This window comes from Drosophila gunungcola, chromosome 3R, assembly GCF_025200985.1.
Source record: "Drosophila gunungcola strain Sukarami chromosome 3R, Dgunungcola_SK_2, whole genome shotgun sequence".
NCBI lineage: Eukaryota > Metazoa > Arthropoda > Insecta > Diptera > Drosophilidae > Drosophila > Drosophila gunungcola.
In genome coordinates this window covers 25,880,830-25,895,334 of record NC_069139.1, presented here as the reverse complement: position 1 = coordinate 25,895,334, position 14,505 = coordinate 25,880,830, and positions in this window count along the sequence as shown.

Below are 14,505 nucleotides of genomic sequence, written 5' to 3'. Positions count from 1 at the left end.
ACTTAATTGTTTCCATTAGAAACTCGTTGCTGGAATACATTTGCCAAATTTTTCATCCTCGGTTTCATCCTTGGTTTCCTTTATTTTTTGTTGTGCACATGTCCTGTTGGCCACCCGCTCCAAATGAATCCTGGCTAAATGTCTGTCTTTATTGTAATTGGTATTGTTGCTGCCGCTCGCACGCATTCGAGCCAGAAGTCCAGGGACAACACGTGCGTCCTCGTCTGAAACTCCCCATCCTGTCGTCCTTTTGCTGGAACATCATTTCATTGTCTGCCGTCGCAGGAGGTTGAGTTCGCAGCAGCATTAGCGGCAGGAGCAGCAGGACGGGCCAACATGGACGTCGACGTGACTTTTATTGATTTTCCGGCCGAAACCTCCCCTGAGAGAGCGACGGCAAAAGTCGATTGGAAGGCAAGCTGTGAGATTGAGCGGCTCCGTGAGGCTTAGGGGTTGGAAATCGTGCTGCTCAGGTCACCCTGCCGCAGAAAATGGCAACAGTAAGGCCTGGCTAAGGAGCCCGCCAGAAGGCTTGAGGCAGAGCTCACTTTCAGTTCCTCCTCCGCTTGCCGTTTCCAGAAGGATGGGGGCTGACAAGAGTTGACGCCTGCGCATTTCTATTTAATGTTTACTGAGGTAGATGACCAGTGATGACGTTCTAGACACTTTAAGAACAGAAAAATTCAAAAGCCAGACTTTTACAAACGAGTATTGTGATTTTAAACGTGTCTTTGGGCTTGAATACTGTTTTTTGTAAAGCCATTTAGGAAACTTTCTTCAAAGGCTTTTGAAATGGACACCTTTTGCTTAAGGATTGACCCTTAACCGCAAATCTATTTGGTTAAAACCTACCACGATTCCTAATTTAAATCGATTCTTAAACATAATTGCCTCTATTTAAGTGATAAATGGTGAAAGGAAAGCATTGCGTTTACTTCACTGGTAAAACACTGATACTTAATTTAACAATTTTTCCATTTGATTGACATCCATTGCGGTTTTAAGTTATTTTAAATATTAAAATTCTTACATTTTTGAAATTGACTATTGTCGGAATTGATTTAAGGATAAAAATATGCATTTAAATCAAATGGGAACTATTTTAAACCTAATATTTTCCTTAATAATTGAAATACTTTATGCAATTCAATATGCATTGTATTGAATATTACGATTTAATATTTAAATTAAATATTATATATAAAATTTTTAATTCAATTTGCTTTTAATTTGTTTTTAATTGTATATAGCTTATTCAAAATAATTTAGGTATTATTTTTAGATTTAATTTTAGGTGTTAGATATCGACTTATTTTAATTAGAGATTAATTGGAGCACAATTCTACAAATAATGTTTTTTTGGTCAAGTTTCCCTTTTTTCTGCCTCTTGAAACATTTTTAGCTAACCAATTTTTCCTCTAAATCAGTCGCAGCACTGCTTCCGACTTGCACTTTTGTTGGATGCTGTTGCTGGAACCTGGAAACCGAGTACGCCGACAATCACTGGCTTCCAAAACAAAACGCCTCCACAGGCGGACGCTCATTCGACTGGGATCGTTTGGCCAGTATGCAGTGGCCCAGATACGCGGATCCAGCATCCATTTTCCCACTATTTTCCACATCCCTAACGACGAGCGCGGTTGTAAACAAAGACTGTGGTGTTGGTTTTACGAGTTGATGATGGCTGATGATGATGCCCAGACCTGCGACTCTATATGCGCTGCCAAGGAGCTGTCATCACAATAAAACGCGGGCAGCGGCACGTGAAATTCGATTGGGTGAGTATTTCGTTGAAGATTTGACAAAAGCCCCAAAATGTGTTCTGAAGTGAAATAAGATTTCGGTGGCTTCTAAATTTGCTTGTGGAGTGAGTGTGACTCGGTGTGATTTTAAAATTAAAAAAATTGTTGGTAATTATAGAAATGTTAGTTAAAGTTAAAGAAAGAATTTTTGTGAATAATTTATTGGTGACCTCAACATGGACTATTTTGAGATATATTTAAACTATTCAATCTAAAAACTAAAGATGTTATGGAGGGTACCTCTCAATTAACTTAATTATAAAAAAGCTTTCTCTGAGTGAATATTTACATTAATTCAATTAAGTAACGTAAGAAGTCAATTATATTTGTGAAGAGTTTATTTTTTACCCCAGCGAGGGCTATTTAAAAATATTTTTAAACTATTTAAACTCTTAAAAAATTAAATTGTAAAAAGTTTTCTCTGAGTCAATATTGACTTTATGTTGGGCTCAGGTTTTTGCTTTTTGGCAACTAGTCTTTTGGCTTGTGGCCAATAGTGTAAACACAAAATGTATCTGATATTTTGCCAAGAAAGAATAAAGGTATAAACTTTTTGCATTTAAATTAAATTAATTTAAAAAAAAAATAACGGTGTTTTGAAGGAACCACTTCCATAAACACCCTTTCTGATTAAAATTAGCGGAAAATTAGAATAGTTAGAGGAGTTATAAAAATTAAATTAAAATAAAATAAGTCAAATATCATTCTTACCTTTAAATATCATTACCTTTAAATAGTTGAAATATGTGATTTCTAGATAAATCAATGCAGTGAAAACATATTTCGCAAACGAGTTTTATCAGACTTTTGTGATTATTGGGGTCAGAAGGTGTATTTTTAAATAGGCAAAAAATTATTGACAGATAGAATCTTTATAAGGATTATAAAAATTTTATGGTCTTCAACGATATATACACTTAACTAATTTTAAAGTAAATACCACTAAATAAACAGGCTTTGAAACACATTCACAGCAGAGAATTTAATAAAATTAACAGGTGTACCCAAACGTAGAAAAAATGTGTATAAGTTCTATGTATAAAATGTATATATAAATAAAAAAATAATGAGAAGAAAGAGTAAAACAAAAAACATTAAAGACCTGAAATTATTTTATATTCTAAATATTTCTTATTGTACTCTTAAATTTTTATATACTTTTTCCATCCTGGCTGTTATAAAAGCTTCTAATATATATATTTAAAAACCTAATTGAGTATTATATGAAATTTTCCAATTGATTTTGTGTAGTTGTGTTTTACCATTGGTTTTATATGTTTCCTGTTGATAAAAATTAACATGTGTACCTTTGTGTACACATGAAAAACACTGTAAAAAAAATATTATATATATTTCTGCACTTTCAATTCCCTTAAAATTTCCCCTCCAACCGATCAAAAGATCCCTTGACAAGCAGTTGCTACAAAACTTATTCACCACACACTGCTTGCAAGGAAAACTGCTTGGTTGCAACTGCCCGCCTTGTTTAAAAATTCTTAAACTTTTTGTCGCCTTAAGACGTCGTCAAAATTACCCAGGTTCTCTGAAGGAGTTCTATTGGCGTAGATGCAAATGAATGGGTGCCACGCCTCCAATCAGATAATTATGAGCATGTTCGCCATAAGTAATTGCATTGTAATTAATGCTGGCACGCCGCTCTCTGTTTGCAAAAGATAAATTAGTAAATGAATTATCGCTGGCAATAGTGGGGCATTAATTGAAGTCTCGCGCGCTTGATTTATGAGTCCTGCGCAATTTATGGACGAATGCATAACCATTTTCCCCAATATCCGTTAACATGCGGCGAGCGAAAGAGACGCACGAGTGGAAAAATGGAAAATGGCAAATGCAAATGGGGAAAACTCAGCCATAAATAATAATTTAAATATTTCATGGGACGGGCATAAAAACGAATTAGCCTCGCGGTGCCTTAAAGCCAAATATTTACCATGGCGACAGACAGCGGGTGTGCGTGCGCAGAGAATAAAACATGTGTGTTCTTTTGAGATTGCATTTTCAGCTATAAAAATATTATATGTAATATCTTGTGATCAGAAATTTAAGTTATTTCAGATATTTAATATCAACATTAAACAACATTACAATTTTATATTAAACTGACTAATTGGTATTTAATGAACATCCAACAATAATGCTTCGTTAACTTAGTGGCCCGAAATGGCTGGATATTAATAATATGACGAATAATTCTCGCTAATTTATAGTTGTTATTGTTTTTAGAAATAGGTATTGGAAAAATGCATATCTATTTATCGATAAGTTCCGTGCACTTTGGTATTTTTGATCACTAGATCCTTTTGAGACTATACTATAAAAACTGTTTTCCAATTTAGACTTAATATTGGGTGTCGTAAAACAGTTTGAACTCATCGCCAAATAGAAAACCCAATTTATGACCCAATTAGAGCGATATTTTTCTCTGTGCAGTGAATGTGAGTGACAAGATTGCATGCATGCATCGGTCGCTGTGAAGGGGGCTTGGTGGGATTTCGGTTTGCTTGTTTGTTGCCTGTCATTAATCCTTTCATGTGGAGACAAATGCAAACTGCTATGTTCCCCGCCCCGCCCCTTGCCCCTGGCCCCGCCCCCTGGGGTCCTGCTGCTGCGGTTGCGGTGCGTGCTCAAATAATAAATTTAACTAATTGCCCGAGCGATTGGACAAACGAAGCAAGCCAAGCGCACAAAAGGAGAGAACCAAAATTACTATTTGCATTGCCAAAGAGTCTGCATCGCTTTTCCGACTTTGGCAGCCTTTAATCTCTGGCAAAACTGCTGGGAAAACTTGGATCGGAAACTTCCGAAGAGGAGGCGTGGTCAGTGTCAAAGGCAGCAGGGCGTTGGAAATGGATTGGTCGAGTTTATCGAACGGCTTAACCAGGGGGATTATGGAGTGTACTTTTAATGATTCATTGGAACAAGAATTTTGCCTCTAATCGACTAAAAGAGTTTCGCTCAGATTTTTTCATTTGTCATTATTGAGAATATTATTTTGTTTAGTTGAGTTTATGTAATAAAATAATTTAAATCTGGCTTAAAGACTGTTTGTCTATAATATACATTTTTTGATCGACTAAAGGGGTTGGGATTAGATGCTATCTTTTGCCACTATTGATTTAAATAATTTGACCTTTTTTCCATCCTAGAATTAAATTATTAAACTTGGTTCAACATTGGTTTAATGAACACAAAAGCTCCTAAATACATAAAAGCAAATTTTAAATTTGTCCTTTAAACAATAATTCTCTGTTTTACCTTTCTCTTAACCAAATTGTGTGTAGCACCCAAAAAGTTTGGGGCACATATAGTGGTATGAGGTGAGGATTTCGGGGACCAGCATGGCGTTCCACTGCAGAAGGGCTTAAATGGATCCCCTTTTTTACGGATATGCATGCTGGCCTTGCGCCAAAAATGTGTAACGCATTTCGCATTCGCCGGAATGTTTTTTGTGTCCCACGTTGAGGTCGCATCTGGTAGATCCGTTTTTGGAGCCAAACTCGCAAAAAAAAACGCAAGCCGCTCGATGCGTCGTTTTAATATATCGACCAATTTAGATAACTGTTTCCATTTGCAATTAAAATGCAAAATGCAAAATGCAGATACAGACACAGATACGGGCGAAACTCTCGGATGCACAGATGCAGGCGGTTCGCGTCTGGCCGTTAAAAATTTCTGTGCCCAAACTGAAATTAAAACTTTTCCTTGACGACCGGAACGGCCGTGGGCGGAGGGCGGGGGGCGTGGTCGTGCGGCAGATAACTGTCTGCACTTATCTCAGCCAACTTCGATATCACGTTCGCTTCTGGCCGCCCCTCTTTTGTTGAAAATTAAAACCGAAATAAAATTAAAATAAAAAGAGACAGGCGGCGAAAAATAAAGGAAAAACAATGAAGGCAGCAACGCATTTGCATGTTAAAAGTTTTCGCACTGCTGGCATTTTATTTGGCCACCCAGTGATACTGCTGATGTGTTCCGTGGTTTGGTGGTTCCTTTTCTTTTGGCAGTTGCTGGCGGAAGTTCTGGGCCACCGTCATTTCGGGCACAAATTCCAAGCGGGCCAACAGGATGGGCCCTTTGGCCAGGAACGGGAAGGGGAAACGGTGCAGGCGGTTTTTGGTCTCAGTGTGTGTGTGTGTTTGTGTGGCTACGAAAATATTTATGTTTTTGACATTCAATTTATGTCTTCGCTGCAGCTCACTTAAGTGCTCGATGACAAAATGAGATATTGGAGGTCTCTTTGTTTGGGCAGTGATTCCTCGTGTTAACATGCGAAAGCGCAAAAAAACACTATTTAACAATTTTAGTTCCAATTTATGAATTTTACATCGCAGTACAAAATTATTTCGTTTACTAAGGCTTTTATTTTGTTAGTTTAAATTTTAAAATACAATGCAAATTCATTCAAAGTATTATCATTATTTCTTTGCAATTTTTGTACATTTAAAGTTAGAAAGTAGTTTTACAAAGTTTCTCAAAAATACTAAGCGAATTCATTATTTACAAAAACTGAAAAACCAACGTGTTTCCTTAAAAATGTATTTGCTTAATTTATATTTCATCCCAATTGCCCTGTAATATTTCCCATTTATATGTTCCAATCGTTTTAATAAAAGCAATACTGCACATAATTTTACAGTAATGATTATTATATATTCATGTTTGCCTTGAATGGAATGCCATTCATATTCATTGGAATTTTCCGCCAACTTGTTTCTTAAAAATTTTGCCACAAGAGCTTGAAGAGAGATTTTGTCGCATTTTTGATGGTGGAATCTGGCTGTTTGTTTGCCAGAAAGCCAAAATCCGATGTGAAATGATGAGCAATTTATCTGCGCGGAATCTGGGAGAATCTGCTGTGTAATGAATGTCTCAAATAGGTTGCACCCCCGACTCATCCTCATCCTCAGCCCTCCTTGGGATTTCGCCAGTCGAGTTGTGGGTGGCGCACATTATTTGGTTTAAGGGGTTTTCATTATAACAAGCATCGCACGCCGCGCTCGGCTTTATCGCTATCGCATGGCAACATCGAGCTGCTGGAGCCCGTGTATCTATATCTATCGGCAAAAAAACACACACTGCGGCAAGGACACTCCCACACCCACACACACACACACCGCCCAACGCCCAACGCCCCTTACACCAGCGGCCACGCCCACCCGGAGATGGGATTCATGGCTTGGGTTGGCAAAGGCGAACATCATGGGCTACATTAAAATGTTGCCATCCAGGCAGCATCTCCTGCTGATGGTCCTTGTTCTGTTCCCCTGACTTTTGCCGGGGGTATAAATAAACTGCCGCAATCGCCAGCATCATCGTCGCATCTGCAATTGCGTATTTGTGAGCAGGGGCGGAGCGGTCGGAATTTACTGTCGACTGTCTACTGGCTACCGCCTGAATTGTGCCCAGCCAGCCGCTCCTTCTAGCTCTGCAGTGGATGCCGCCCATAACTTTTAGTCTGCAGGATTCCCGGCCAGGACCTGGCTCCGTAGCTCCTCTCAGCCTGTTTTCGAACACAAATTGGCATCTGGTTCAGGTTTTTCTCTGTATCTCTGTGCACCGGAAATTAGTCGAGACTCGAAACTATTTGCAGTTAAATATTTTGCTTTCTTTTTTTGCACTAAATATTCATTTTCAGAAAATAGCTTTTCAATAGATATCTTGTGTATCCAATCTATTGGTCAATATTTATGACACTGTAAATATTAATTGGTTTGTATAGCTGAAACTAGATTTTATTTTTACATACAATATGATTTTTTATTTAAAACAAACTAATTTGTATTTGCTTTTCTTGGCTGATAATTTATTCTAGTTGCACTTCGAATTTTATAAATTAAAAAGCAATATTCTTTTATATAAATATTTAAATCTTTTAGGGATTCGTTGAATCCAGCTCAAAAATTATTTGACTAAGTTTGGTCAAATGGTTTCGACATTCAAAATTTAAAACATAAAAGAAAGTGAAAATGGGAATACAGGTCCAAAATACTTGCTACTGTTTCTTTGTCTTTATTCTATTGTTGAAATTAAATCGGTTCCCCTGCCTTTTTTACTACTTATTGCCCATTTTTTCCCTGTCTTTGTATTTGCGTATTTATGTACTAAGATCCGATGCTGAGGGCGAGAGGTGTGTCTGGACTTTCCACTTTTGATGCTTTCCTGCGCCACTTTCTCCCCCTTCTGCTGCTTTCTTCCATCCCCCGCCTTAGTCTGACTTTGGTCTAACCCCGAGGCTAGTCGCATAAAATTTGCATATAATTTGAGTAATTTTTTGTATCCTTTTTGTTGTTTTTATTTTATTTGCTGTTGGCGCATTTCTATTTTATGTGCTCAGCTTGTTTTTGAAATCCATGCGGAACGCAGAGGAGGTGTGTCTTCTGGAACATTGTAAATATTTCTGATAGATGGTAACGGTGGGAACCTGTGTACATTTTGCTCAATAAACAATTTCCTTGGAAAAGAACAAATAATTTAAGCTAGAGAATAAACAGCAAGATGGGAAAACGCTAAGTTACTGCATTGAAAACTTGAAAATACTTAAAAGCCGTTTAGGATTTTTGTTATAACTATAAAATACTTTTGTGGAATACGTCTTTAATAGTTTCAATAAATTTCCATGTTATTTAGACGGCGCTTTTAGTTCTTAACAAGAGAAATCTTATCAACCCGTAAACCTTTTAATTGCAGTATCTTTTATGTGCACCAATTAAAACTCCCCGATTCCCCCAACTAATTAATTGTTTAATGCACTCCGGCTCATGTTCCACACCATCCGATGCATTCGTTTCGAGTTTTTGCAGTGCGTTTTCCAAAATGGCCGTTTGCATAATATCAGCACACATACGCACAGGATAATGGCTAATGGGGTCGCTGCTGGCCGAAGGGGCACGCTGGGGTTAAGCGTCGCGTGGCTGGCGAGTTGGAGATTTTAATTACCTTTTGAATTTATGCTAATTCATATTTGAGTATGTAGACGGCGCAGCTGGCAAATGGGGGCTCTGCGCCATGTATCTGTATCTGCCTATCTGCGCCATGTATCTTTATCTGTGCGAGTGCCACGCGAAATGTCCAAATGTCCACTTACAATGTGCAACTGCAAGTGGCACCATCAAATCGGGCATGCAATTATGCTTGTTTAATTTTAACCAAATTTATGCGAGAGCTCTCGTTACAAGTTTGCACCAGCCACGGAAACTTTTGGCCCTGCAACATGCAGCGCGACCTTAAACATTTCACTCGCATAAAAGTAAGAAAGTGAGCTTTTAGAGGGGTTGTGAGGGATTTTCGGGGGGAGCACCACTCAGAAAACTCTTGAGCTCACGCTGCTGCTGAAATTACTTTTGCATCCGGTGCATTTCGGTGCGAAATGCCCCGCAAGGTCCGTTTGCAAACCTCAAAAGCGTGAGTTTCATGGCGAATTTTTACAGTCGGCTTCCGATGAAGCCATTTTCCTCTTGGCCCCCCTTTATTTTCCGAGCAAAAGGACGACGGGCGGAGGCGTCTGGCTAAGTAAAAATGTGAGCAAACGGAAGCTCAGCGGGATGCTGGAGTTGAAGAGTGGAATTGGGAAGCGGGCAACCATCAAATGCGAGTGTTCAGTGCAGCGCACAAATTGAAAACAAATGGCGCAGGCCTGCACAGAATTATTTTCCCTCGTTTTCGTGCGCTTTTTATGCCGCTCCACATTACTCGTACGAATTTAAACGGCTTTTCTTGGCTGAGTTTTCATTAAGTACTTTTTCTGGCACGTTTCCACGCTCTGGCTTATATTGTAACTTAAACAGCAGGGCTGAGAACATTTTCGCTCAACTTGTTAAGACTAGTTTAAAATTATAAAACAAATTAATCAAAACTTTAAAAAAAGTTTTGATATCTAGAGCTTATAAAGCGAATCCTTTCCATTTTTGAAGTTTACATAAATACGAATTCCTTATAGTTTACCTTGTTATTTAGCTTCAAAAAGAATAAATTTAAGCTATGGATTAGTTTTTATTAATGTTTTGTTCTATTTTTTCTGAGGTTGAACAATTTTGGATACCATCGATAATATTTATAGTGGCCACCATCGATAGCAAAAACTATAAAACTAACCCTAATTTAAGCCAACTTTGAAACACTTTATTTCAAAATAATTTTTGTTTAACTCATTTATATTTAAACAGGCTACATTAATGCATAAATGCTTTAGAAATAATGTAGCCACCAAAAGCATAATTTCTTCGCTGTTCCAGTGTAGACTTTGTTCATATTATGCCGTTTTTTGGTCGAGTCGAAAGGCGCCCATTAGAGAGGTACGTGGCCCGAACCGCTTGGCCCATAACTCACTGCGAATGACCTTCTGGTGCAGTCGAAAAAAGGACCGGGAAGGGGGACAAATGAGGAGGGAGATGGTCCGAAAAGGAATGTGTATAAAGGATGGGCACTGGCAGACCTTTTAATTCCTGTACAAGGCTGCAACACCACCGAAAAACCAGAGAAACGAAGGAAAGAAATATGAGGCCGGCGAAAAAGTGGCTGAGTCCTGCGACTCTTAAGGATTTCGAGCTCGTTGGGCATTTTAAGCGATTGCCAAGCCATGATAAATCGGGGAACTAATTTAATTAAAGTTTACTGCAGCTCCGGGGCAAGTCCCTGACTTCCTGGCTGCAGAAGCATCTACCACTGCAGTGGCAGATACATTGCCCGATAAAAAGATTCAATTAAGGAAAATACACATTTCATGTAGGTACCTCCTTCGAGCAGGACTAATAAAATAAGAAAGCTTCAGGTAAAAAAAGAAAATGTCTTTATACATAAAACCAACGGGAAGCAAAGACATTTAAATATATTTATTTTGAACACAAGTTTTGTTTTGTAAAAAATATGTTGATTAAAATATTTTATTTTAGCAGGACTAATAAAATAAGAAAGCTTCAGGTAAAAAAAGAAAATGTCTTTATACATAAAACCAACGGGAAGCAAAGACATTGAAATATATTTATTTTGAACAAAAGTTTTGTTTTGTAAAAAATATGTTGATTAAAATATTTTATTTCAGTCCAAATAGAAACTGAAATTAAAAAAAAATAATTTATTCCATTTTTCTCATTGGGATGAAAAAACTATTTCTGAGCTGAAAACAGTTTTTCTCCCGAAAAGAACTTTGATTAAAATGTTTGGGTGAATTACGCAATGCACACAAGCCCCAAAATGAAATTCTCACAAGAGATATCATAAAGTTTGTGCCTTTCAGCTGGTTGTGATTTATGCTCCGAGGTTGCAATTAATGAAACTAACTATCGTGTATGTTGTAATTACGAATCTGAAAACAATTTTGCCAGGACATACCATTGTTCAGCCATTAATTTATGGCGTTGCGACGGAAACATGTGAGCAAACCGCGTTTTTGCTGCCTGATTTTAATGCAGCGGCTAAAGGAACATAATTAACACAAATACATATGTTTTTATGGGGCATATGCATCAGATAGTGGAATATATATACTTCTGTTATTGTTATGGTGTGTGCGGCCAAAGCGCATTATGCACATTTCATCCGTCGTCATAAATAAACGCAATTTTGCTGTAAATTACAGATTAAAATGGTAGCTAACATGGGGATGGGCGTGGCAGGTCGCCCCAAAGACAAGCGGAACTTTTGGACCGCTCTGGATCTGAAGACATAAATAACAAGTTCATTTTCATTTAATTGCACATTTGCGCACACGAAATTGTAAATTGCTGGAGCGACGTAGATACGAATACGAAATTATGATTTCTGCGTATAAAGTTTATGTAAACCTTAACTCGTTTCAGGAGCCCCAACTTCCCCAACCTCCAGCTACATCGTTTCCTATCTTGGCTTAGGAATGCAAACAAATTTAAATATTAAATGCCGAGCGACCAGTGGACAAAAGGTAAGTATTTGGGGTGGAAGATGCTCGGTGCTCGGAGCGCGGAAGTTGGTTTGTTTTGTGTCCTTTCAGGGCGACAGGACATCTGCTCGACTGTCCACGTCCAGAACTGTACAGAAGTAACTAAAACGGCCAACGACTAACTTTCGCCCAAGTACACTTGGCTCTCTACCACTTTGTTGGCCGCCCATTCTGCGCGCGAAGTTTGTCGTGTTTTTCCAAATTGTTATTTTACTTTTTCTGCAAAATTTCTCAACGCCCCGAAGTCAGATATGCTGCCAAAAGTTTTCTCCTCCATATTTATGGCAGTTATAGTTCTTCCTGCACCCTGTTTACTGGGGAACGGCTGCTTCCGGCTATCGAGTCGCCGAATGGGATCTTCAATTGTAACGCTCCCGTGACCTACCCTGTAGTTCCGGGCTTTTGTTTTATTGGCGTTCGACGCATTGTCGGACTGCTGGCTCGATTATCAGAAGCTCGTCTCTACAGGTATCTCACAGGGTAGAAAGAAACAGCGCTCAAAGTGATCTAATATAGGAAGTGTTAAAATGTCTGAGATCTGTGATAAATAAGTAAAGCAAGGAACCTGAATATAGTAACCTAAAGAGTATAGGGATTTCATCATTTCTTTGAAAAAAACAATTTCTACAACTAAAAAAGTAAATGTATAATTGGAAAGTCCTTGATCAAACTTTGGTTGGAAAAACCAAAATATTTTTTTATGAATGCAATATGGCTACGGCCATATAAAAAACAAGTTTGTAAATTAAATTAATTAACAAAGCTTATTTTTGTGTTGAAACGGAACGTTCTTTAACTGTAAATGTTATAAAGATTTGTTGCTTATTATATAATAAATGCTCATGCTCAAACAAATTTGAAGATGTTCAACAAATTAAAAGGCAGCTCCCACTTATGCCACTACAAGATGAAAAGTAGCGTTATATCACTAACCATACAACATGCTTGTTGTATGTTGTATGGTTAGTGGTTGTATTTTGGAGACTATAAACCTTGATTTACTTAAATTAAATGTTAACAAATTTTATGATGAAACTCTTAAAGCGAATTATATGTCCAATACTACAAATAAAGTTTTAAATAAAATAATTTCTTAAAATTCTCCAATGTTTCAAAAAAAAGCTGTTTAAGTTCGACATATATATGCTTTTTTTTAAAGTGGCTGCAAATTTTTATGTTGTGCCAATCTCAAATCTAAACAGATATATATACTTTTATTATTCATTTGTTTTCTATAAAACCACACATTAACACTTATGTGTTTTTATTTTCCCGGAGAAAGCTTGTTCCCAATTTTTGCAGACGCTCAAAATTAGCTTTCAGCATTTCTGCCTTCCCTTTTATGCCGCAGGAATAAAGATCCGAAGAGAAGGAAAAGAAAAGAAAAGCAGAGGAAAACTCATCAAACCCCAAAGCAAATACCAGACATAAACAAGCAAACACCATGCGGCGTATACTTAATATCAGAAGCAGAACCACAACCAGGACCCACCTATAAACGTCATCATAACCCAGCAAGCAACGGGGCCAAGGAAATGGGAAAAAAATAACAACGTCAGGCCCATCGAAATCATTATTTATGTAGGAAAACGTGGCGAGCTGGACCAGCTCACTTGGATTTTTCCCCTTTTCCTGCCAACATCTGCAGACAATGGCCTGTGGGTGTGTATTTTCCTGTTCCTTTTCCTCTGCGTGTCATGTTGTGATTTTCACCTCTGATTTTCCACGATTTTCCAGCACTTCTTCGCACTTCAAGGGGGAAGTTTGGCTAAGTGAAGCGCAACTTTTACGTGGGCCTGAATTATTAATAAACGTTAAAAGGCAACGCCAATACCCGAGCCAGTCCTCAGACACCAGCAGCATTTTCCTCTCCGATTGCCACAGGTACTTGCAGGCGTTTTCCTACTGCCCCGTTTTCTGTGCCATAGTTGAGTTGATGTTTTATGTGCTAAGTAGTTGGTAAGTCACCTGCGACAAGTTGGCTGAAAGCTTATTGCTTTCCCCCCGCATTCCTGCCACTCATCTGGTTTTTGTTACCGCCCTCCGTGTCCTCCATATTTCCACTTTTGGCAGCCAGCTTAATATCATTTGTCATCGCTTTGTTGGACAAAAACATTTCAAAGCTATCCGATGAGTTTTTCCTTTTGCTGCTTATGTCTGCACTTTGAACGGTTGAGAAATTGAACATCCGTATAATGGCATTTTAGATCCAGAACATAAACTTAAGTTAGTCTTTGCAAATTCTTTACTACCTAAGACATCAAGAAAAATGTTTAATTGTAACCGCTTTTTTAAATGTTTAAAGCTAAAGAAAGAAGCCGATAAATAAATAATCAGATGACAATCTTAATGGCGAACCACGTGCAGTAAAGTATAAATGTTTAAATTAAATGTTCTAGAATCAATTTATTAAAAATTTTCCGTGTTAAACAAAAATATCTTAATAACAAAAAATCAGTTAATTATGAGTATCAGATTTTAAATGGCTATTACCTTACTATCTTCAACAAGACTAATTACTAAAACATAACAAATATAGCTGCCAGAATTCTTGACTTGTAGTCAAGCTGCTAGTATGATTGTGATTTAGAAGACATGACTTCCGATTGAAAGACAGTTTGAAAATTAAATCTGGTTAATTCGGATGGTGGTATTGAAAGTCGGTCTTTCGATTGACATTTCTTGACATTACTAAAATCAAATATTTATAGATTTATTATAATCCATACAAATCGCTTTCCAGGCAACTATACTGCCTGTGTCAACTGCGTG